Source organism: Tachypleus tridentatus, chromosome 6 (genome assembly GCF_004210375.1).
Source record: "Tachypleus tridentatus isolate NWPU-2018 chromosome 6, ASM421037v1, whole genome shotgun sequence".
Lineage (NCBI taxonomy): Eukaryota > Metazoa > Arthropoda > Merostomata > Xiphosura > Limulidae > Tachypleus > Tachypleus tridentatus.
In genome coordinates this window covers 94,884,878-94,910,823 of record NC_134830.1, presented here as the reverse complement: position 1 = coordinate 94,910,823, position 25,946 = coordinate 94,884,878, and the positions used below count along the sequence as shown (strand labels likewise).

General features: G+C 36.1%; 1 pseudogene across 1 annotated transcript in view; it reads left to right on the top strand.

Moving 5' to 3' along the window:
• LOC143253081 (uncharacterized) overlaps window positions 1-25,946 on the top strand; it is a 146,761-nt pseudogene that overhangs the window by 59,079 nt on the left and 61,736 nt on the right. The window contains exon 3 of the transcript XR_013029362.1: window positions 25,740-25,835. The product of XR_013029362.1 is annotated as an uncharacterized LOC143253081 (transcript). The remainder of the gene's footprint in view (window positions 1-25,739; window positions 25,836-25,946) is intronic.

Genomic DNA, 25,946 nt, shown 5'->3' with positions numbered 1-25,946 from the left:
TTCAACCGTCTTAATGCAGAAAAGCTGTTTTCACATTCGCAGCTGGATACTGGACATAGAGCAAAATTTTCATGAGAAGAAACACTTCACTAAGCATCTGCTAGCTTGTTTCGTGCATTTGACAGTAAGAATCCTTTGCACCTTTCAGAGATACTGCTTTTGTTGGTCCTTTGAACATGGACAACTGAAACTCGAGCTGTTGTGCAGAGATTTCTGGATAGAAGTTTATAACCGAGTTGTCAGTCTTGCCAGATGTGATCATGTTCTCAAGTGCCAGATATTGCCTCAAGTCATTGTCATCTGCATTGAATCTAGTGGTTGGATGTTCTATGACTGTGTCCACAAATTCAAAATATTGGCTTCTTTAGTAATCTCTAGCTGTTGCAGAATGGTGTGCTGAGCCATCACCTGTAATCCTTCTGGGAGGTCTGTGAATGCATTTTAGTTCAATAGGCACCAGATCTAGGAAAGTTACCTTTTTCTCAGCTTCATCAAATATCTTGTTGTAATTTTCTTCTGTTTGTAATACCTGCAGTTGCTCAACTGTCATTGCAGATGCTTCAATCATGCCAGATATTGTCGCTGATTTTGCTTGGAATGCACGGTTTAGATTCTCTAATCCAGCTAATGGATGCTGAGCCATCAACAATCCTAAAACTGTCTTTCCTTTGTCATATCTGTCCAGCAGACCTTGTGCTTTCACTGCTACATCTGATTTTTCATTTGCTAATTCAGACAAAGAATCAACAATGTCACTGTTGTGATCATTAGCACGTGTAAATGCAGATAGGCAGCATAACCAGCATGTTGGACACAGTGGGTGGATGTATTTAACTGGACCATTGTGGCTGTCTGATGATACAATATTTTCAAAGATTGTCTTGTATTTGCCTGACCTCTGAAGCAAGACACCAAGTTCATGTACCCACTGGATAGAATCTCGAACACATTCACAAGCTTCAACTGCATGTTGCATTATTAAATTAGCTTTGTGTGCTCCGCAGTGAAAAAAGAAAGCTGACGGTTGCTTCTCTTTTATTTTTGCCGGGCATCCACTGTACACACCACTCATGTTAGCGGCTCCATCATAAGTTTGTGCTCTTAATCCTGACAGTGGTAAATTGAGTCTAGTCAGTACATCAAGTATAGCCGAGGATATTGTCGAGGAAACACTGTACAAACCAAGAAATGTCTCATGGATGTCAAGGTTTTCATTTATGTATCATACACATACTGCTTCCTGTTCAGCACCTGTGACATCTTGAGTGCCATCAACCATTAATACAAAGATTTTACCTTGCTGCACTTTGTGTGCAATGTTCCTCAGTATTTGATGGCTGAACATCTTCATTATTTCATTCTGAGCCTGGGGTGATGTAAATGTGGTTTACTTTGACAAGTTGGCCATCAATTCAGGATTTTCCTCTTCCAGGAGCTTCATTAACTGCAGGAAGTTCCCCTCCGTATCAGTATGTCCATGTAAAGCTAAACTTTGAGTTAATAAGAACCTTAAACTTCTGAATATTTTGACTAGACTTCTTTTGCATTCTTCCTGCTGCTGCTTTTCTCCATCATGTAGCTGGACAGTCGCTGCAGTTACATCAAGTGAACTTTCTGGAGATATAGCGAATCTGTGCTGAGAGGAGGATTGGTGTTTGTTGAATTTCTGTTTTGCCTTTTTCCAGTTGCAAAAAATGGTGGATATGAAGGTATACTCCACTAGCTTCTCCAATTTTCCTGTAAAAAGGCCTCTATTTTCTGCCTTGGCACAGTGAAAGCATATGACTTTTTGAGTCTGATTGTCAAAGTGCAGCCATGGGAACTCATCAAACCACTTGCCCTAGAAGTTGATATTTTGAGATTTTGCTTTCTGTCATGGTATTTGTTGTGCATCTGGATGATATGGCTTTCCACACTGTATCTGTGGAGTGTCAGATTTTTCATTACTGCACAAACATGTTTCACAACTATCTGGTGGTTCATGATGTGCAATTGCTGCACGAGCATTTTCAGACTCATCCTCTGATGAACATGGTATTTCCTCTGTATGGCAAGTTTTTATTCCTTTGCTTGAGGTTGTTGGATTATCTGCATTGTCACTTGTAGTACTAATAACTGGCCTTAAGAACTGTCTCTAATATCGGAAAGTTTCAGACACTTGCTTGTCATAATTGGAATCTGTTTTCCAGATGACTCAACAAGCTAAAATACAGTCTTTATTGAAAAACTCTAACTACAACGAATGAAGGTAGAACGGAAAGGAAGTAGGACTGAACTGTACAATGTATTTAAGTCGAACGCACAAACCTCATAGTGACTACCTAGTCGACTGACCGCCTGGGCATCATTGGGACAATAATGTGTGCTAGTTACAACACAAGTAATTGAAAGTTTCTTAAAATACTTAAACAATCACAAATATATTATATTCCTGTTAAAGCTCATCAAAAGGCAAACACATTGTGATATAATGTCTATAAGCACGTCTATTAAATAAAAACACCTAAACAAAAACGAGCAATACAATTCGAGTGGAGGCTTCAGGGCATTGAAATTGCTCCTTTTGTGTTCTAATTATACAAGAAAACACAATATTTTTACTGTCTATTATAAGAGAATATATTGTTTTACCATAAAGCACCAGCCCTTTATTAGAGGGCAGTTATAATCTGAAATTTCATGGATTAATGAGGGCCACAAACACAGGTCTAATGAGCCCTGTTGTAAAATCGAGGCTCAGACTAAAGGGAGAGGAGGGCGGTGATGTAGGGCATGTCTGGATTCGAACATCCTGAATCTGTTGATAACTGTACGCTAAATGTACACTATGGTCAGCGGCTTCCGCAGCTAAGGAAAGTAAGGCGTTCGACAATAAAACCGCCTAGACATGCATAACAACAAATGGCATAGGAAAACTGCACAATATACACATAATATTGATGCAGCTACAAGCTTCAAATGGCCTGCAAGATCTAGATCACAGGAGTTTACGCTTGGGAGTAATATTTTCAAATTTCATGCTCTCTTCAATCTGTTGTGATGAAAATTTTACTTAATTTTACACAACATACAAGACGTAGGTAGATTCTCTGATAGTGCTTGCAAGCCTTGCATGTATACTTAGGCCTATTGACTGATACTTACAAACTATTGCTTAGATCAAAAAGCTTAGAAGCACACCTATATTAAAGATGTACATTTCGGCTGCTGAAAAAGCCTACATCTAGGGCTAATTATGTAATTCGATTGGTAAGAACACGAGAATCACAAAAGCAAACAATTTGTAGGCCAGTGATGCAATAAAACAATTCAACAGACCAAACTGTAGGGGGGATGATTCTATGCACTATACCCCCACCTAAAATGAAGTGGGGATATATCTCTCCCCATTCCCCCAGGATCTGTGCCCCTGCTTTAGTGCCATCTTTTTGATAATTGATAGACAAACTTATGTTATTATAAAAACCCTTGTCCAGAAGAGGATATCCAACAGAACTTTTTCTCCACACCCATAACAGCATCACCACTGTATTTGATGTTTTGAGGTTGATAATAAATTCCTTTTCTCCTTTTAATGGAAACTTGCTTATTAAAACATTTACCAGAGGAACCTTCAGTTAGTTTTACTGGCATTAATGATCAGTCATTGTCACTAAGAAATCAGTTCTTGGTGTTTGATATTTTCCTTATAAGATTTTATCTTGGAGGATTTACCTCTTTTTTTTAATAATTTGCTCTTAAGGGTTTACAGTCTTAGTTTCATAATGCTGAGTGATCCAAGTACGTGAATGCTTTTCCAGAAAACAGGAACAACACTGTTGGTCACTTTATAAAATCCTATCTTTTTAAAATATACTTTGAACATTTTGAAAACTTGTCCAGAGTCATCACACTACAAATCTCAACCATTGGATTCTTTGTAGGCATGATTTTGATATTTGAAATTACTTTCATTAATTTCATCAAATGAATGTCTTAATCATAATTGTTTTAAATTGTGCTTAATATCTTTTGAATTAGGGAATGGGGAAACATTTAAACTCTTTTTATACACTGATTTTTGTATGCCAAGTTCTCATGCTGTGCTTTTAAAATCTGTAGTTTAAGCTTGCCGCCATGATTATGAAAATTTAAAGGTTTACTTTGGTTTGAAATACATCAGACAATTATATGTTTACATTTATCATTTCTTAGGATGTTAACATATTAGTTAATTAACCTTTTACCAAACCCATTTAGTTTCTTTAGTTGTACATAAATACAGTAACACTTGCATATGTGAATGATAATACAAACACTATAATTTAGTATGATGTTACTTGAGACGATACTTACTGTTTCTGTTACAGTTTGTCTAAGGTAGTGCTGATCTTTTTGAGTATAAGATTAATTCATTATTGCTTTATTCCACCATTACTATTGTGTGGGGAATAGTTTTCTTATCTTGTCAGCTCTTAATTATTAGACTTCTTTAAGGGTATTGTTATCTCATTTGTAACATATTTGTGGCTGGGTGCATTACTTAGGCTAGTGTTTATAATATTATGTTAATGTTAGTGAATGAACACTGCCAAACACAACCATTTTCATTTGTGCAACATGATCATATTTTCCCATATTTAATCTACCAGATATTGCTTAATGGAGAAAGTGACCAGATTAACTGTTGTAAGTAAATTTTGCTGAACTGTTAAAAGTACATTGCCTCCAGTAATTAATAGCCACAAATTTTAGTAGTCCATTTTTTTCATCCTTTAAGTTTAAGGGTAGTTCACCTAAAGCCAGAAGAGAACATTTTAGCAATTGCTGTATATTATGACAAGACTACACAAAAGAATGATGTGGTATATAACTCGTAAATTGCACATTTGTGATAAATAAACACAAAAAACTTCGAGAATTTGGCTATTTATCAGACTACAACTGTGAAATGTCATGTGAACTTAACACGCATACCTTTTTAAGAAATGCATTACCAAACAATGAGAATTCAAGACCATGAGTAAGTATATTCACTGTATGCAAAAAGCTCCTTGGTGCCAAATTTTACAGGTGGGATTTCAGTCTGCACATCATAACTATGAATACAAGAAATCAGCTATTACCATAGGCTATTTTTTTGAAGTCTGAGAGAATAATGAAAAAAATCATTATGTGGAGTATTGAAGCCCTTTACTCATTATTTCTTCAAAAGAATGGTAGTCATGACATACTTGTAATACCAACTATGAAAATTCATAATTTGGAACCATGGTTTAGCCCTTTTTTTAAGTGAGTTAGACTTGGTCTTTTGGCAACAGTTAAGATAGCCATAAATTATGAAATTCTGGAAAATGCACTGAGATTGTATGGGAGAAGACCACATCTCTTTTAATATAATTGTATATCAAGTCATAGTGCACATTCTGTCCAGCAGTGGTTTAAGATAAACAATACACTTCACTCTGGAACAGAATGACAAATATCAAAATGTACTGAGTTGTTTTGCAACAAAAAAAGATCATTCCATCAAGTACTAGCAACAGTGTATGTTATGATTCTTGTCAAAAATGGGTGTCTTGTGTATTAAAGTTGAGTTCTTGCACCAAAACATGATCTCCCTCTCAATTTGACAAATTAAAAGACGAATAAGTCAATTTAAAGTTTTAACACCATGATTACAATATTTCATACTACCCTTGGGTAAAATTTACTTTGTTCAGTTTCGTGGAAGACAGATGACATATATTTTTTGAACCATGGATTTTTACCAGTGCCAGTAAAGGTCTACCCCCATTGGTCCCAAGACACAATACCATTATACAGTCATATCCTCATTTACTGGAATTGCTTTCACACTATCAATTATAATAAAATCTGTGAAAAGTGATTGATCTTTTACAAAAATTTAAAGTGGTTGTAAACTCTAGCATAGTTTACCTATTTATCTCAAACAAGTGATAGATTCAAATGGACACTGAGATACACTGGAAGTGTCAAGATTTATGCTTTAATTTTGATGATATTAATACTTTGATGGATTCATATCCTGTGTATATCTCTTTACATAAAACATCACTGAGATCTGTTGATAATGTTGCCATTCATTAGTTTATATTTGTTCTTTTTTACTACAGGAAAGGCAGATTTATGGAGGTATAATGATGTTTGACTGCTCTGAATCATCCATGACTATAATACTTGATATATCACTGGAGTCTGTTCCCACCTACATGTCCATTGGTCATACCATTACTGTTTGTTCCCTTTTACCTGTTATTTTGAAAGGAACGTGATCACAGACCCTGTTATTGAGTAGTTGCCATCTTCCTTCTTCATTCTGGGAGACTAATAGATACAATTTACTTTGAGGTGATGCAGGTATTGATCTATCTGTGAAGGGTATACTCTCAGATCACAACCTTTCTCCCTCTTTGATGTGAGATTTTCTTTTATTTATGCTCCAAGTTGACTGTTTACTTCAAGCTATATACCTCCTTTTTTTTCTTTCCTTTCTCATTCTTGAAAGATGGATATTTATTTCTGAGACATCACTTATTTTCCCATTATGTTTAGGAAAATTGGCCATGGTTAGTATCATCTGACTCTATGGCACAGTAGAAGCTGGAAAGGGTTAACTGGCCCTCCACTACTCTTAGATTTTGATCCTGTGGTTAATGATTCTTCTGTTAATCCCTATCACACCAAACATGCTTGCTCTTTCAGTTGTGGGGGCATTATAATGTGACAGTCAATCCCACTATTCATTGGCTTACGCTGCTAAATTAGGGAAGGCTAGTGCAGATGACCCATGTGGTGTAGCTTTGTGTGAAATTCAAAACAAATCAAACCAAAATCTTCTGTTAATAACTATTTGTCATAGTTTTGATGTAAAATTAAATTTTGAATTTTACAATGTGTTATTTGAAGTTGAAGAACTTGTTTTTTATTTCTCAATATAAAAATTATAATTGTATTTTTCTTATTGATTTTATATTCTACACTCATTATAAGCCTATATCTTTAATCACTTTAGTGCCAGATGTTAGTTATTGTTACAACTGTTGCTTCGATACTTATTTTATCACTCAGTACATTGTTACCCAATGAAAACTCTCATAAAAGGGACAAAACTTGCAACTAAAAGTATTCATGTACAGGAAAGTTCATATTAATTTATATAAATATGGTAACCATTCTTTACTGCAATGTTTAATATTTGTAACTGTTGATTTCTTGAGAACAGTTATTAAAACTTTTGACAGAGTGATGTTAAATTATTTTAAGTGAAAATTAATTAATTCATATCGTAATAAGCATTACGATATGAAAGTTTCTAATTTCAATGTAATTTTAGTGTAAACAATATTATCATTACCCCTTGAAGTTAGCTTTTGTACAAAATATTTTGGAGTTCCTTTAAAAAACTGAAGTACAAGGTGAAACAGAGATTATTAGTCTATAATGGATGAACATTGAATTAATATAACATGTAGGATACTCAATGCTTTGCACATTATACAATCGTACCTAGGGAACCAACCCTTATACTACATAGGAAAATGAAGGAGTTAAAAAAAAAATTATATGTAATATTAAATGTTATTATCCACATTTTTAGAATATACTAACTTTCAGTTAGGGCAAAATATAAGGAATAAAATCATTTTATTAAAGTAAAAGCCAAAGGGAATGCAAACAATAACATAGGTATGATTGAGCTATACATACATCATCCCTACATGACTTTCAATATTAAAATTTAATATTACACTAAAAAATGGTTCTCAGTCACAGTGCATTGATGCTTACTATAAGATGACACTGATATTTTATTATTAAAACAGTTGGAAGTTGTATATTTCTGACTATTGATATCCCATTTCATTATCAAAGTATGCAATTTACAGTGTAACATTTAAATTATAATACTGAAAACTATATAGAGATGAGCTATATATATCTCTATCTTCTCTTTGTTCTTGTTTGCATTTTTAGCACTGCCATCACTACATCATTTTACATTTAACAAATTGTTTTTATTACATTTTCACAATATGAAAGAAATGTCACAGCATTGGAGATCTATTAAAATTTAATAAAGATATCTTCTTAATATCTGGTTTTGTTAAATGTTTTTACTTTTTGGTACAGAGGAGGTAAACTGAAAGAACAGAACCTTCCCTGGGATTTAAACATCCACCCACATGTTTGCATAGCATGACAACCTGTGAAGGGGAAGAGAGGAACCTGGTGGTTAATATTACACTAAAAAATGGTTCTCAGTCACAGTGCATTGATGCTTACTATAAGATGACACAGATATTTTATTATTAAAACAGTTGGAAGTTGTATATTTCTGACTATTGATATCCCATTTCATTATCAAAGTATGCAATTTACAGTGTAACATTTAAATTATAATACTGAAAACTATGTAGATACTTTGGCCTTGAATTCGTGTAGACAGGCAGCCTTGGGGTGGTCCCCTTGGGTCAGTTGGCTGGTCCACTTGGGCTAGGGTCAACCAAGTACTAAGGTTGGATGTTCTCAACAGGTGTTGTGGACATTATATCTGATGCAGGTGGTTGGGTATAGTGCTCACAAAACCCTGGTGTTGGTGCAGTGTCCTTGTTTGACATTGTAGTGTGTCCCCTTGTAGGGCTCAATGATGGGTGGGGTCAGGGGGAACTGAAATTTCCCTCTTTTTATTATGGATACTCCAATTAAAAATCTTAATAAAATAGCAAAAAAAAATTCTATGCTTAAACGACCATGTCTTGAAGATCCTGAGCAGCAATCCTTATCATCTGTACCACCTGTTGTACCTCATTTTCTTATATTGCATTCACTTTCAGACAAATCTTTAGGGCAAATGTCTCCCTTTTTCACTTAGAAGAGACTAGAGGGACTTACTGGCTCTCCAGAGTCAGTAAAGAAGTTTCAATCTGGTGACATATTGGTAGAAACATCCACATCTTGACAGTGAACTTCTCTTGCATTCAAAGGCACTTGGGAATATACCTCATGAGGTGTAACCTCAATCTACTTTGAATTCATCATGAGAAGTTATTGTTGAGAAGGATTTAAAGAACATCCCAGAGTCAGAGATTTTCAGTGGTTTCTCCACCCAAGGAGTTTCTGCAGTGAGACCTACATTCACTCCCAAAGATGGAATTATGGTGCTGATCAATGTACTCATTCTGACATTTACATCACCACGTCTACCTGCCACCATCAAGGCAGGTTATCATAATTGCAGAATATGGCCATACATTCCAAACCCTTTTCGATGTTTCCAGTGTCAGCAGTTCAGTCACTCAAAGACGTAATGTCGTGGTTCCTTGACATGTGCTCATTGCAGTGGCAAGTACTGTGATGCCTGTGAGTGTGAAACAGACCCTCATTGCATCAATTGCAATGGCTCTCACCTGTCCTACTTACATTCTTGCCCAAAATGGTTGGAAGAAAAATGGGTGCAGCATTTGAAAACAAATCATAACATTACTTATCCTGAGGCTCAAAAATTGCTGTCCACCACCTTATCTCGGACGTATGCTGCTACACTTCATTCCACAACTACAGCAAGACTGCAGATAAATATCTCTGTGCTTCCAAAAGAATTGTTCTCCAAACAAATGAAAAGTCATTTGACATTCGCAGTTAAAAAAGTTGATTAGTCAATTTCAACACCTATCTCTGTCCCTTACATACATTTCACCAAACCCCAAGATCCACATATTTTGGTTCCAGGTACAGGCATTTCCTTGGATACATCTTCATCCACCCTAAGATGCAAAACAATCATTTGTTTACATCCTCAGTCTCTGCAATCCCCTTCCAACAGCAAAGACCTGCCCAATCAACACTGGGCAGGGTCTATGGAGGTCGATAGACCTCCCTTGAATAAGGACAGTAAGGAAAAAAGACGTGGTTGTAAACAGAAGGGTTTTCCACCCAATTTGCCTACACATAAATAAAAATGGCCACCATGATGCAATGGAATTGTTGAGGTTGACATTCTAATCTGGATTGCATCAAAATACTGATTGCTTCCTACCATCCTCTGTCTTTCCTGACAGGAAATATTTCTGAAACCTGTTGATACAGTCACCTTTTGGTAATTTTCTTTATACAGAAATGACAGACTGTGTGATGGATGAGTGCATGGAGGGGTGGCACTGTTGGTTGATCAGCATGTGCCCACCCTGCCTTTGCCACTTGACACACCCTTGGAAGCCATAGCCATCTGTGTTTCCTTGGGTCATACCATCACTGTTTGTTCTCTCTACCTGTCACCTGGAGATTCATATGATCAATCAAACCTTGATTCTCTCATTGAACAGTTGCCATCTCCCTTTTTTATCCTAGGGGACTTTAATGGACATCATCCTCTTTAATATTGATAGGAGGAGTTATGCTGTTGAGCATATACTCTCTGATCACAACTTTTCTCTTTTCAATACTGGTTCTTCAACTTATTTCCATGCACCTAGTCAGTCCTTTACTGCTATTGATCTCTCAATTTGCTCCCCTTCATTATTTTCCTATTTTTCATGGAGGGTTGAGAATAATCTTGAGAGAGACTGGCCATGGTCAATGCCACCCGACCTGTGTGTCTCGATGGAAGCTGGATCAGGCTCTCACAGAACTTGATCCTGCCATCAATAGATGACTGTGTGGCAGCAGTAACTGACTATATTATATGAGCATCTGCTCAGTGTACTCCTAAAACATCGACACGTTTTCCACAATATACTCTTCCATGGTGGAATCCTGCCTGCCACTTTTCATAGGTATCCCACACTCTCGCACCTCATTGCTTTCCAGCAGGTCTGTACACATGATCAGTGGGTAAGACGTCAAAGCCAGAAGGACTTTTGGATTAAGTTCACAACCAGCATATCTTTATACCACCAGATGCAAAGTCATATGGGACAAGATTTGAAAGGTCAGTGGGTAATATAACTCTGTCCCCCTCTCAATCTTGCTCTGTGATGGCTAGGAAGTAGCTGATATCTGGAGCATCACTGATACTCTAAGTGAAAGCTTCTGCCAGGCATCTAGCACTTCTGCTTCTTCTTCCACCTTCTTAGCCATTAAGACTTGGACAGAGAGCAATCACCTCTTATTTTCAAGCTGATTGTCTCTATGACTATAATCACTCCTTTAAACTGGTTGAACTCAAACTGGCCCTTTATTAGTCTGGCAGTACAACGGTTGGACCTGATGATATACACTCTGGGCTTCCACTAGAAAAATAACTCTTAGCCACTGTGACTAAACAAAGTAATTTTCTTTTAGCCACAGTGATAGTTGTTTATCCACAATTTTAGGTCACCAAAAACTGTGTGGTGCGTGACTTTTAATATGCACCAATTCCATCTAGTAAAAAGTAGTTGTAATTATGTGAAAATCTACAAGACATTAAGTTTTGTGCTATTTTTTTATTCCACAGCAATTTTCCCTGCCAAAAAAACAAAACAAACAAAATAAGAAAATAAACATGATGAAGAGGAAAATGAAGAGATACATTTCTCAAAATAACATAAAAAAAAAAAAGACTTAAAACTAGAATACGGTAGCATGACTAGTGAGTAGATAAATCCAATGGCAGCTCTTCAGCCAAATCATTCTCAACAGAAGATGTGGTAGAAGTTGACACCTGAGGTTACGAAGCACATTTCTTCAACAGGGAATGGTAACCACGTCTGTCTTTGTGAGTGCCCCAGTATATGAATGCAGAGTCGAAGTTAAAATGATCTAAAGGTTTGGACTCCATGGATAAGTTCAGTAACATTTCTGTCTTGGCCACAGACAGACTGCTCCTGGCATCTGTTTTGATGCTGTTGTACCTGCTAATTTCCCACTCACAGTCAACAGATGTAACTGGAATTATTAATCCAATTGCTGCAATCTGTGACAGATTTGGAAAAGTTTGACGGGTCTGGTGGTGTATTCCTTGTAGAAGCTCTTCATGTTTCTGTTTTTGTGAGCATTCTGTTCCATTATATTTTTTAGTAGTAGCCATTCAGTCAGTGCCTCATCCTCACTGACGAAAGGAGAGAAGTGTTGGATGAGTTTCTTCAAATCATCCTCATCAGATATTACTCTACAGTGACATGGGCTAAATATTGAAAAAAATGACATGATGTTAGTGTCTGGGAATGCTACTTGTAGTCTTGTGACCACCTCTTCAATAAATGACTCGGCAGCTGATCTGTACTTTTCATGTTGTTCATCAGTATCTTTGTCATGGCCTCTGTAAGAAGTATAACCACTGGCATTAGGAGCTTGTGGGAGTTCCTTCAGTGCAGTCTATCTGTAAGGACCAGGAATGTGTAACAGCAACTGAATTGACAGAATTGACCCATCAATAATTGCTTTAGCCTGATCATGAGATAAATCTGCTCTCTGTAGAGATCTTGACAAAAGTCCAAGAATGCCAACAGTATCAGCCAAAAAATGTGTCATCATGACAAAGCTGTTACGTGACATTTGCTGAACTAGACTCAGCCTGGAGTACGACGTTTCATTGCTACGACCTGCAGGCAGCTTATCACAGATGCAATACAGTTGACTAGTGCTTGGATGGAATCATTAAAAGAGAGCCATCGTGTGAAGAACACTTGCTTGATTTTGTTGCTTTTTTCTCCATGCAATGCTTTTCTCTCTTCAGAACCCGACACAACTTGGGAGAATATTTCAGGCTTTTTACAAACTGGTTTAAAACTGAAATGTACTTCACAAGGTATGGCATCTGGTTTGCTGTCTTTTCAGCTGCCAACTGTAATCTGTGTGCCAAACAATGACTTGTTATCATACAGGGGGATTCCTCCTTAAATTTTGTAGCAACAAACCTGTTCTTATTCCCACCATGACATTTGCACCATCAGTTGCAAGTCCAACAAAGTCAACATCAAACATTTCTCGATCTGCCATGACTGAGTGTACTGTTGTAGATAGAATCAGCCCCAGTGTTGTCAGCTCACACACAGCAAGGAATCGACTTGTAACCTCACCTAATGATGATAGATACCCAATATAAATTATAGGTATAGAGGTGTTTCCTGTATCAGTTGCTTCATCTGTTTCAAGAGCAAAAATTGAGAAAGGCAATGACCGAAAGTATGTCTGCATTTCATCCTGAACTATATGATTTAGGGCACTGTACATATCATTCAGAGACTGGCTGTGGGTGTATATGAAGTTCTCTGTTTTACTTTGTGACTGAGTCTGTAGTTTCTTTAGAGAGGTTACTCCCTGTTAAAAAAATATATAAGAATTTGTGTTTTGAAATATGACCACCAATTAAAGTAATAAACAAAGATTTTGGAAGAGTTGGCTAGCTACTTAATTTTTGATAGATATTTTCAAAAAAATTCACTTTTAGAAACATTTATAAAATTGTCAAATTGCCTTTTGTTTTAAGAAAATTCTGTAGAAAACAGAAAGTAACTTATTAATACTAGAATGAAAAATATTCTTACATTGAATACTTGTAGTGAAAGGATGGAATGAAACTTCACAGTTGGGATGGCTTCCTTTGCTTGTACAAGTAATGTGGCCATCTGTGCCTGAATGCCACCTTTACACCCCACATACACATTCACAGCAGCAGTTGACACATCCTTCTTCAAAACTTGTGATGCCATTGCACTGCGATGATCTTCTGACCGTGCATGCTTCACCAAGTCATCTTTTTTAGGCTTAGTAGCAGATTTCCTAGTGGTAGCATAAATATTTGTCTTGTTGTCCCTGCATAATTTGCAATTAAATGTATTTTATTGGGAAACATGTTCCAGCCAAGGAAACTGTGAAAACCAAGTTTCTTTAACAACTTTGTGAAAATTGCAGGTATATTTTTTTTCACACCGACAGTCTGATCACTGCTGCAAGCTTCAGTTTCTTCAGAGCTGTATTTTTTTTTTTTTTTTTTGGAAGTGGATTTCTCACCATCAGTTGATGTTGTTGCTTCAACCTTCTTTTGAAAAAACTTTATATCTAACTGTTTAGACATCTTTTTATCTGATCTAGTAGTTGTCATGATCTCAATTCAAACACATGTCAAATGAAACTTGGTATTTCCACTTTGATACAGACCATGTGTTGGTTTGACGAAAGTCATGTTTTCTCTGATTACTGTTTGTGTACCACGGGCAGAATCAAAGATGAAGCATAAGAAATGAAAATAAAAGAAATCATTAACACAGCTGAGTAGTAATTTTTTTAAAAATTTAATTTGTTAGTTGTCATATTCCTGAAATCATGAAAATGCATTATATAAAGAAAATATAGATTACAGTCAGTGGTAGTTTTTAAAAACGTTTCTTGTTTCTTCAACTTGCTGGGGGTGCCTCTGGTCATTTGTCATCATTAATGACGTGGATGGTGAAAAAAATCGCGATAGCTGTTAAGACCAAAACTTAGCAGAATAAATAAAGGAAAACCATCAAGACCAAAAAATTATCTTTTGCCACTGTGGCGAAACCAACACTAGATTTTTTAGTCACAGGCTGTTTCTTTTTGCCAATGGTGATGTGGCTAATGGCTAGCAGACGCCTAGTTAAGGTAGGTCATGAGACCTCTATATGTGGGTTACGTGGCCATTTGCCCATTTTTATTAAAAAGGTTTTAATGGACGGGATTCTGAGTTTGTGTGGGTTTCACACTTTCCCATTCTTTTCTACAGGAACTTGGAGTCCTTCAAGCTGTGTTCTGAGTGTTACGCTTTTCATTATAATAATTAATGCCATCACTGAACAACTCCCTTTCACTGTTGCAAATGGGCTCTATGTCAACAACTTTCACATCTCATGTCAGTTGTCGAATATGAGGTATATTGAGTGGCAGCTACAGACTGCTCTCAGTTGTTTACTGAAGTGGACAACAGCAAAAGGCTTTACCTTCTCTCTCTCTCTCTAAAACCATTTGCATGCTCTTTTGCCACTAATGTGGTATTCACCTTGATCCTGAACTCTGTGTTGGTGAAGTTGTGCTGCCTGTGGTCTGAGACTAAGTTCTTGGGGCTTATTTTTGACCATAAGCTAACCTTTATACCACACATTAAGCAGCTACAGGTCAAATGTACAAGAGCACTAAACATCCTCCATGTCCTCTCTTCCACCACTTCGGGAGTGGATCAACGTTCTATGCTAGAGATACATCATGCTTTTATTCGATCGAAACTCGACTATGGGTCACTGGTCTATGGCTTTGCCAGACCATTGGCCTTAAAGATGCTGGACCCCATTCATCATCAAGGACTTTGGCTCTGCACTGGGGCTTTCTGCTCTTCCCCATTTCAGATCTTATACACACAGTCTCATGAACCTTCTTTACACCTCCACCATTTGCAACTGTCTTTACCATATGCTTTGAAACTTTGTTCCTCACCAAAACATCTCACCTGGGGCTGTGTTTTCCTTCCTTGGGGGCCATGCTTTTTGAGACCAGGCAGTCTGCCATTGCTCTTTTTGGCCTTTGTATCTAGATGCAGTTGGATGAATTGGGTCTGTCCTTGGATAACATTGCTATATCCACTGGTCAGCCCATCCCATCATGGCTTTTTACAGTTCCCAATTGTGACCTGTCTTTAAGTTTTCTGAGAAAAGTAGACACTCCTGATTGGAAATACTGTCTGCTATTTGCTGAACATCTTTCGAACCATCCTTCCATTCCTATTTATACAGATAGTTTGAAATGAGGTGACTGTGTGGGCGCTGCCATGGTTTGTTGTGGTTCTGTGGTTGTGCGCAGAATCCTCTCTACAGCTTCTGTGTTCACTGCTGAACTTTATGCCATTTCTATTACCCTGGATCACATAGAAGCTAAGCAGTACTGAAACTGCACTATTTATACTGACTCACTTAGTTCTCTACTGGCCCTGGAATCGCTTCACGTTGGTTCACACCCTGTCTTCACCAATATTCAAAACCTAGTGGCCCATTTTTCTTTTAACATATACTTCTATCTAGTTTTTCTGGATACCGGCCATGTTGGTATTTGCTGGAATGAGCTCGCCGACACTGCAGGTAAGTCTATTTGCTCTAGCACTATCACCGCTGTGCCTGTTTCATACATGGACTATGGTCCTGTATTCAACGCTCAGCTCTGTGCCAGCTGGCAATCAACTTGGAGTGAGCAATGCAAAAACAAGCTTTTCCAAATAAAACCCTATATTGGACTTTGGCCATTTTGCTTCTGTAAGGAACGGAAAGAGGAAGTTGTTGTAATTAGACTACGTATTGGTCACAGTTTTTAACTTATTGTTTTCTTTTATCTGGAACTGATGCACCAGTGTGTAGTTTGTGTAACACTCAGACCACAATAAGCCACATTTTACATTCTTGTTATCGTTATGACTCTCTACGATGGCACAATTTTTAAACATGCTTTGTCGTAAGGTTTATCTGTAACATTAGACAGTGTTATTGGTGATGGTGCCACTGTCCACCTTGGTAATTTTTTAGTTTTTCAAAGGCCATTAATCTTTTTAATGCCATTGAAGTTTTTTTAATTTATACATTACATCTTTTCAATGAGGCTCCCTTTTAAACATCGGTTCATCTAGTTCAATTTGAAACTGGCCATAACATCAAATAACTTGAAACCAGAACTGGAAAGGCCTAATGCTTCTGTTTGAACTACTTGTTAATCATACTGGCAATTTATTATTGTAATTTTGCTGCACATCCTTTTTCTTACTTTCCTCTTTAAAAGTGGCTATAACGTCAAATAATTTGGAACCAGGACTGGAAAGGCCAACTTCAGGTGACAGACAGTGGTTTTTGTACTTTCCTGTTAGTCTTCCTGGCAAGTTGTGATAATTAGTTACACTACAGAAAGTCCTTTACAACTTGAATTACTGTAGTTTTTCTCTTGATATTGTACATGAAATATAAACATTGGTTTTATGCGATGCTTTTTTTAATTTTTGTTTGACCTTAATTTCCTTTTATGAATTTTACTGAATTTACTTTTAACTTTTTACTGGATGTTTGGCACAGATAACATAGCTGCTTTGTGCGATAAAACACTAAACCAACCAACCAACCTATGATTAAAATTTTTTAATGTTTTTAAGATGTTTTTTTTTATTTGTTTTGTTTTACCTTAATTTCCTTTTATGAATTTTACTGAATTTACTTTTAACTTTTTACTGGATGTTTGGCACAGATAGCCTAGCTGCTTTGTGCAATAAAACACTAAACCAACCAACCAACCTATGATTAAAATCAACAGTTTACTTTGGTGGAACTTAAATATTCCCTACATTAGTGTTTGGCCAGATGACATTCATGATGAGATGCTATGCCATCTCTTTCCAACCAGTTTGTTCTTCTAATTTTAAGAATTGAATATGCCAGGGAAATATTTTCTAAATGCATGGTGTATGGCTATTATTATCCCCTTTTGTAAGCTTGGGAAGGGTCCTGAGATCCATTTCAATTATCCACCTGTAGGTTTGACTTTAAGCAAAGTTTCAAAGAGGATAATTATTTCTTATACTGTTTAGTTCCTTGAATCAGATAACCTTCTCTTGTATGCCAGTGTGGTATGTCCAGACAGTGATCTACTATGGACCACTCTATTTGACTTAACATCAATCAGAGAAGCCTTCTTCAAAATAAAGCATCTTGTTTTTGTCTTCTTTTTTTAAAACTTGGTGGTGCCATGTGGAGGTTTGATATTTTATGGTGCCTCCATTTATATGAATTGTATGGCTATTTATGCATTCATATTTTTTTTCAGGTGAAAACCAATCATTCAAAGTCTATGTAGGATCCATATTATCTTTGCCCTTCACACAAGAACTTGGAGTCCCCACAGTATTGTCTTAAGTTGCATTTTTCAGCATTAAGATCAGTGCCATCACTTAACATTTTCTTATGCAGTTGCAAACTGTCTCAGTGTTGATGACCTTCAGATTGCCTGTTGATTATCAGATATGAGGTATATTGAGTAGCTGCTACAAACTGCTTACAAATGCTGTTCTGAGTGGACCTCATCGCATTTTCACATTCTCGTGATCTAAAACATTTGCTTGCAGTTTTATCCTGATCCACAGTTCTTGCTGAAACATGTCCCAGTTTCTCTAGTGGTTGAGTTAAAGTTCTTGGAACTTCTTTTTTTTCTTATAAGCTCTCATTTATTTCACACATTAAGCACCTTAAATTCAACTGTACAAGGGTAGTAGAGAGCATCTGCATCTTCTTTTTCACCTCTTGTGTTTTGAAGTGAAGATCTGTTATGCCTTAATTCGATATAGGTTGAACTATGGATCACTATTCCATGATTAAATCAGGAAATGTGCCTTCAAGGTGTTAGATCTATGCATTATCATGGGCTTTCTAAACTTTTCCAGTCCAGATATTGTGTATCAAGTCCTGTGAACATACACTTCAAATGTTTGCAAATTTCCTCTCACTATGCTATGAAGCTTGAATCCTTCCCACTCTACCCCACTAGGTACTGTGTCATCATGTATTTTTGAGCTATGTTTTTTGTAAATAGTTTGTCTGCTATCCCTTCTCTTGTCTCTCCCTTCTAGGTACAGTTGATTACATGAATTTGACACTGAATAATATTGTACGATCTGATGATTGGCCCTTCCTACCATAGCTTGTTACTGTCCACAATTGTAACCATTCTTTAAGTTAACTGAAGAAGTTGGATACTCCTGAGTGGAAGTACTGAGTTATGTTTTCTGCTCACCTTCTGAAACATTTTTTCTGTTCCTATTTTCATGGATGGTGACTGTGTTGGCTCTTCTGTGACTGCTTGTGGTATTTCCTTTACAGATTTTGCACTTACTGCTGAGTTGTATGTAAATTTACTTGCTGGAAATCATGTTGAAGTTATGCAGCACAATACTTTATACAATTTATATTTAAGTCTTTTGAAGACCCTCAAATCCATAACTGTTAGTTCTCAGTCATTTCTCCAGGACATCCAGAAATTATTGACTTATTTTTTATTTTCATCCATCTCTGTTCCATTTTTCTGAATTTTCTGTTATTATGGTATTTGTGGGTAGGAGCTTGCTGATACTATTCAGTGCTCTAGCAGTGTCATAGCCCTGCTTATCCCTTATGTGAACTTCATATCTATGATTAAGACGGTTTCATGCAAAGTGGTAGTCGATTTGGTGGAGCAACAAGACAATAAAGGTTTTCCAGACAAAACCTGCTCTTGCTGTCTGACCGTCAAGTTTTTTTAGGAGCTGGAGAAAGGAATTTGTTTTGACAAGACTTAATTTCCAACAGTTTATTCGAACATAAATTTCTTTCACACAAGGGCCTAATCTGTGAAGTTATGAGCTTTGCTACATTCAACTTATAATTGCCCATGTTATAATTTCTAAGTCGTCTTCACGGCTTGGAAGGGCAGCATTCTTTTCAACATATATAATCTCGTGGTTTACCTTTGACATTGGACAATGTTATAGACTATGGTGATATTTTCAGAAGGATAATTTTAAGTTTCATTTACGAGTTGGTCTTTTGTAATTCAGAAACAAACCCAAACATATTTGATATCAATTTTACCTTCTGTTTACTCATGTTATTTTGCCTTATATTCACTATACTTAAATATACAAAACAAATATTTGCTAAAATTCCCAACAACCTACCATCCAAACAAACCATAAAATAGGTCATTGTATGGATATTGATTACTAGTTTGGAGTTATCATAGAAGAACTTGGTTATATATGCATGAGTAATTAAACTTTTAAAATGTATATGCAAGACAACTAAGTAGTTTTTTCAAATGCTATCAGTGTTTTTAGTTTTATATAATATTTTCAGAGTATGTATATCTGTAAGCTGACAAAAAAAAACAGCAACACTTTAATGAAATACGAATATAGACTCGTCACGGTACATACAAATACTAAACGAGTTTCTTGTTTTTTCACACTAAACGTGGATTATGAAGTTGTGGAACAAATGTTTTATGTATTCAGCATTACTCACCAGCTTAACTACTATTTTTGTATCTAATGTATAGTTCTTTGATAAACATTTATCAAAAATTTAGTTTTGAAGTATGGTTCAACTAATTCATTTTGTAATACTTATCAAAATGTATGATACATTGATAAGTCATTCCATGATTAAAATAAGGTGTACAAATTTCTGTAGTAGCAAAATAATTATTGATTTGTTTTACAGATGAAAGGTAAAGATTTTTGTAAAGTATATAGGTATAGAAATTAAGAAATAAATGCTTGTTTTTGTCTCTGTTACATATTGATTGAATATGTGCTGTGCTATATTGATTGATTGATTGAATTAACTGATACTGCCATTAATTAGTATATGTAGTTGGGAACTTACTACTGTGACTGTTCTACGTAATAGTAACTTCAACATCAGACAGTTGTATTGGAAGAACAGTTTAATGTAAGCTAATTATCGGTTTCACCACCAAGGCTGCTATTAATAATTTTGAACAGTATTGGCTATTTGCCCTCTTTCCATCCTCCAGATCTCTGTGTGTGTGTGTTTCATGTGCGTATCTCAAAAACTAATAAGCTGATGTACACCAAAATTTTACACGATGGAAAGCCAGGGTGGAACAATCCTCTTCAATTTTGGTTTGGATCCAGGTTATGGATGACCTTGAAGCATTTTGTTATAATGGGAAAATAGTGCATTTTTTTGGTTTTTGGTTAATACCTGTAGATTGTGATCGGCTGTGTACCCAATGTCTTGGGCACATTTTTAAGATTTAGACTCCCCATCACACATCCGGATCTGAGTAGGGTTTTTGAAGGTGATACTTTTACATTATCTATTATAAAAGCATATAGTCTCGGAAAGGAGCAGCAGGGCAACAATACGCATTCTTTCTGCTCTTGTTATTGTTTGTTGACGTTTTTCATGGTATTCAGTTGCTTTTATGTATGTATATAGATGTGTGTGTAATAATCTCTATAATGCATGTCTATATAGAAATTTAGAACTGTAAATTAAAGTTTCGATAGCAAAAAATTGTATTGATAGCAGGACACTATATCATTAGATTGTGTCTCACTTCTACACGTTCTTGGAATGTTAAATGCATCTACACTTATTATTATAACAAGAAAAAAAAATGATAGCATGTTTATTCTATTGGCAATATTGAGGAATGTCATTCGTATGCATCTCCCTGTAGTATAATGAAATGTTATTTTTATAAGGTCATTCTATCAAAATATAATTATGCCTACAGTCACTAGGTATGCTAGTTATTGCATATTAGTTGTTACACGAGAGCAGATACATGACACTCAAGTTTCTTTATTTTGTTTCAATAATTCACTGGGGAACACTCATTTTGTTGCACTTAAAAAAGACCTTTCTACAGTCAATTTGAGTGTGTTGATTTCAAATCTGAAGTCGGTTTTTGTCTGCAAGCTACAGATTTTATGCAATTTGACATTTTTATTTATTTTTTAATTTTTCGTTATTATAGGAAATTATAGGAATAGCTTATCAATTTGTTTGTGTATTTTATTCAGGTAGGAATTTGCGTTTGTACACTTCATCTGGACAATCTCATTTAATGCTCCAGCAGTAGTCAGCCATCATACTTTTGTCCCAGCGCCCTTGGTAGCGTTCTTCCATGACCTTTAGGTCTTGGTGGAATCGTTCTCCTTGTTCGTCACTCACAGCCCCCAGGTTGTCAGGGAACTTATCAAGGTGGCTGTTCAAAATATGAAGCTTGATGCTCATGTTGCACCGAGATCAAAGCGAGGAGCATTCTGTTCACAAGTTCACTGTAGTTCTCCGCCTTATTGTTTCCAAGGAAGTTCTGAACGACTGCCACAAAGGATAACCATGCTGCCTTTTCTAAAGCGGTCATCTTAGCAACAAACTGATCATCACGAATTAGGGTTCGAATCTGTGGGCCATCAAACACGCCTGCTTTGATCTTCTCAAATGATAACCCCGGTAAAGCTGTGATGATGTGTTGGAAACATTCACCTTCGGTTTCCAGTGCCTTGACAAATTGCTTCATCAAATCTAATTAGATGTGAAGAGGAGGAAAGATGATCTTATCTCTGCTTACAGTTGGGTCTTGTATGATATTTGGCATGCCTGCTTCAAGGGTGTCACGAATAGGCCAGTCCTTCTGGACCCAATGTCTGTCTCGTGCTCGGCTGTCCCACATACAGAGGAAACATGGAAACTTGGTGAAACCTTTCTGTTGTCCAAGAAGAAAGTTGACCATCTTTAAGTCTACACAAATGATCCAATTGTGCTCATGATATTTTAATAAGTCCATGACCATTCTCATATCATCATAATCTTCCCGCAAATGCACTGAGTGACCGACAGGTACTGCTCCATAAACATTCCCATTATGTAAAAGAACACACTTTAGACTGCGTTTTGAACTGTCTAAAAAGAGTCTCCATTCAGCAGGACTATAGTAAGGTACACCCAGTTCTTTGAGAAGCCCTTGGATGTCATGGCAGTAAACAAACTGTCTGTCTTCTGAAAAGAAGGTCATTAAAAGCTGGTCACGCTTTCTGAAATATGATACTTTAACAGAGTGATCAACAAGATCTCTCCCTTGTAATCTTGATGCCAAAAGCTCTGCTGCTTTCTTTGAAAGACCTAAATCCCACACTAAATTATTCAGTTCAGCCTGGGGACGGGGAAAGGTTCAGTGTCTGAAGAACAGTTCTCCGATTGTGTACACTTTTCTGACAATTCACTGTCACAACTGTCTTGTTTGCTTGTATCATGTCCAATGTCTTTATTGTCCAATGAAGGCAAGCCTTTGAAAACTGGAACAGGAACTTCTTCAGAGTGCGGAGCAGGCCGAATAGCTGAGGGAATGTTCGGATGCATAATCTTATGTCGGTTTCCCAACACCCGTTGTGTTTACCATGCAGAAGTAACAGTCAGTTACATGGTTGGTGGGTTAGCACCAAATCATTGGAACACCAAAAGGCAGACAATTGCGTTTTCCTTTGGTCCAGTCTCGAAGCATTTCCTCACAATTGTGGCACAAACATGAGAAGCCCATTGCTTGTCTTGATCACCAAGATGAACTTCAAAATATGCCTTGTAGGCACGCTTGACGAACGAGGATATGTGTGTAGCATCCACATATGTAGCAGAAGGCATCAGGCTTGTTTCTGCAATGATATCTATTTTTGGAATACATGTTTGATGTGAAACAAAAGAAGAATGATCAAAATATTAGAAGCTATCTATATATATGGACGTGAAAATGCTTATACATAGTTTACGCAAGTTCACATTTGTACAATTTCAGATTTGAAATCAGTGCCTAAAACTCCTTCAGAATCAGTTAAAATATCCAATGCAACTCAAAGTTACTGAAAAAGTGTTCCCCAGTGTAATTTTTATAATTTGTTCTGGAAACCGAAATGTTCTGCTCAATTTCTAAAGCTAAGAATTTTATATTTGTAAAAGATTTACCAGTTTGCCTGAAGAAATATTATCTATGTTTTTATATTTTATTTATGAAAGATATTTCTGAATGGCATAAAAAAAAAAAAAAAATCTGTGTTCTCACAAATGAAATTTTTGTTACACATATTTTATTTCATTTTTATGAATGATAAAGAATGAAATAATAATTAAAATATTTTGCTCATTTCGTAAGCCAGACAGATAGAGATACAGGTTTCAACTGTAGCTTCAAAATAAATGTTTATTCTTAAGAACGCCACTTCCAATAATATGGATGTGTATTTAACTTCATTTTTGAAATGCTCGAAATTCGTGTACAAGGATATTTTCCATCTTATTATCTCTAACGCATTCCTCACATAGGAAATGTGAAAAGCATATCTAATATCAATTTTCATTTCGCTTTATACGTTTACAACTTTATCATACTAGAAAAATACACACTTTATTTGTGGTGGTTGTGGATTCAAGAGGCCATGGCTGACGTCCTGTTGTTGTTTCACACTTTGGAGCTGTGGTTGGTGAAATCCCACTACTTGATTAGTGTAGCCAAAGTTGACAGTGGGTGCCATTGACAAGCTGCCTTCTATCTATTTCAGTTCAAAAACAGATAAAACTAACCCAGATATCACTTTCTTATGTGGAATAACTTCTAACTAGATATTGAAATGGTTATATAAATACTCAGGATTATCTCTGTTAAAATTCAAATTACTTTTACATATCAAGTTGTGTATGGTTTTTATCACCTTTTAGGCTCTTTTACAGAATGTTTTATATTTTGTCAGATGGCTGAAAACCTTAAAGCTATGAAACAGTTGTATTGTTTCTGTTGAAATTAATATGAGAAAAGTGAGCAAAGAATAAATGAAAGATGAAAACTCTTGTTTTCTGTGTATCAAATGTAAGAATTTAACTTTGTTTTTTACAGACAACAGATTAAAGATTCTTGTAAAGGCCATTGTTAAAATATTAAAGAAACAAAACACTAACAAAGCAGGTAGATTAACCATAGAGTTTTTTTTAAATTTATTCATCTTATGGGTTATGTGACTTAATTAGATACTTATTGTTACATCTATAAAAATTCAGCACTGTGGCTCTGCTGACGGTTTTTTGTAACAGTCATAAAATACTTTTACACAGAAGGTTTTCTATGTTAAAACAATTTTTAATGTTTTGTTTTTGAATTTTGCACCGAGCTACATGAGGGCTATCTGTGCTAACTGTCTCTAATTTAGCATGTAAGACTAGAGGGAAGGCAACTAGTCATCACTGCCAACTCTTGAACTACTCTTTTACCAACGACCAGTGGAATTGACGGTCATATTATAATTTCCCCATTGCTGAAAGGGTGAGCATATTTGGTGCAACGTGAATTTGAACCTGCTATCCTCAGATTACGAGTCGAGCCCCTTAACCACTTGACCATGCTGGGCGATTTTGAACATACAAATTAGCAAGTCACATACAAGTATAGTCAATATAAAGTTGTAGTGGAATTATGTGTAAAAACTTCGTTTGAATAGTTTGTTGGGGCGTATGTAGTACGAGCTGCCGAAAATTGATCTCCCTCTGGGAAGGGTATGTAAGAGCCCTTATAATGCAAGGTGTTCATACACTCGAATCAAAGATATATTCAAATAGGGGATTTACAGTTTTTTAATGTACTTTATGACATTAGAAAAAAAAATGCAAATCATGTTATCATCCCAAGACCACAGAAAGAGACCTACAAGTTGTACCTCAGCCTTTGTAAAGAAAATGTGGTGTAAGAATACACACACAATTAGATAAAAATCATTCAAATGTGCCAGACAGCAGTATGCGACATAAACAACAAGATAATCCATTTGTAAAGCAACACAAATTAACTGTATTTATGTTCCTTTTGTAAAATATCTACTCAAATGTTGCATACTTCAAACAGCTGGAAAATAAAATGAGTATTCATACATACTAGTTAAGTTGCTGTATGCAACGACTATGATTGTCTGTGTAATAAGACTGCTATGCTACAATAGGTGCTTGAAAACAGTTGTACGTGGATTATGGAAAGCATGCAACTGAGCCTTAGGCTATGTTACAGGAATATTGTCAAGAAACAAAGCCGTAGGGAAAAGCATGACCAAACTTCACGATATATATGGACTGTAACAGCATGGTGGAGATCCAATATCATTTTAATATAGCTCATTCAACTTCTGTACATTTTTTTTTAAATCGGAACTTGACTCTTATCTGAACCCCTTTTTGTTTGTTTGTTTAATTTTGCATTGATATCTAGGTTAACCTTAAATTACGTTTTTCTTCCAGATGTCTGGACCAGGCTTAGATTTTAATACTCTTCAAGAAATAATGCAGAGTGATGATGATGAGTTTGAAAAAGCTGTCAGTAGAATGAACATGAGGGTATGTTGTAATTTTCTATATTTAAAGAAATATCTGATTTCATTCATTCTCATCCTGATGAATCAATATTTTTCAAACCTTGATATTCAAAATATGGCTTGCAGGTATTAC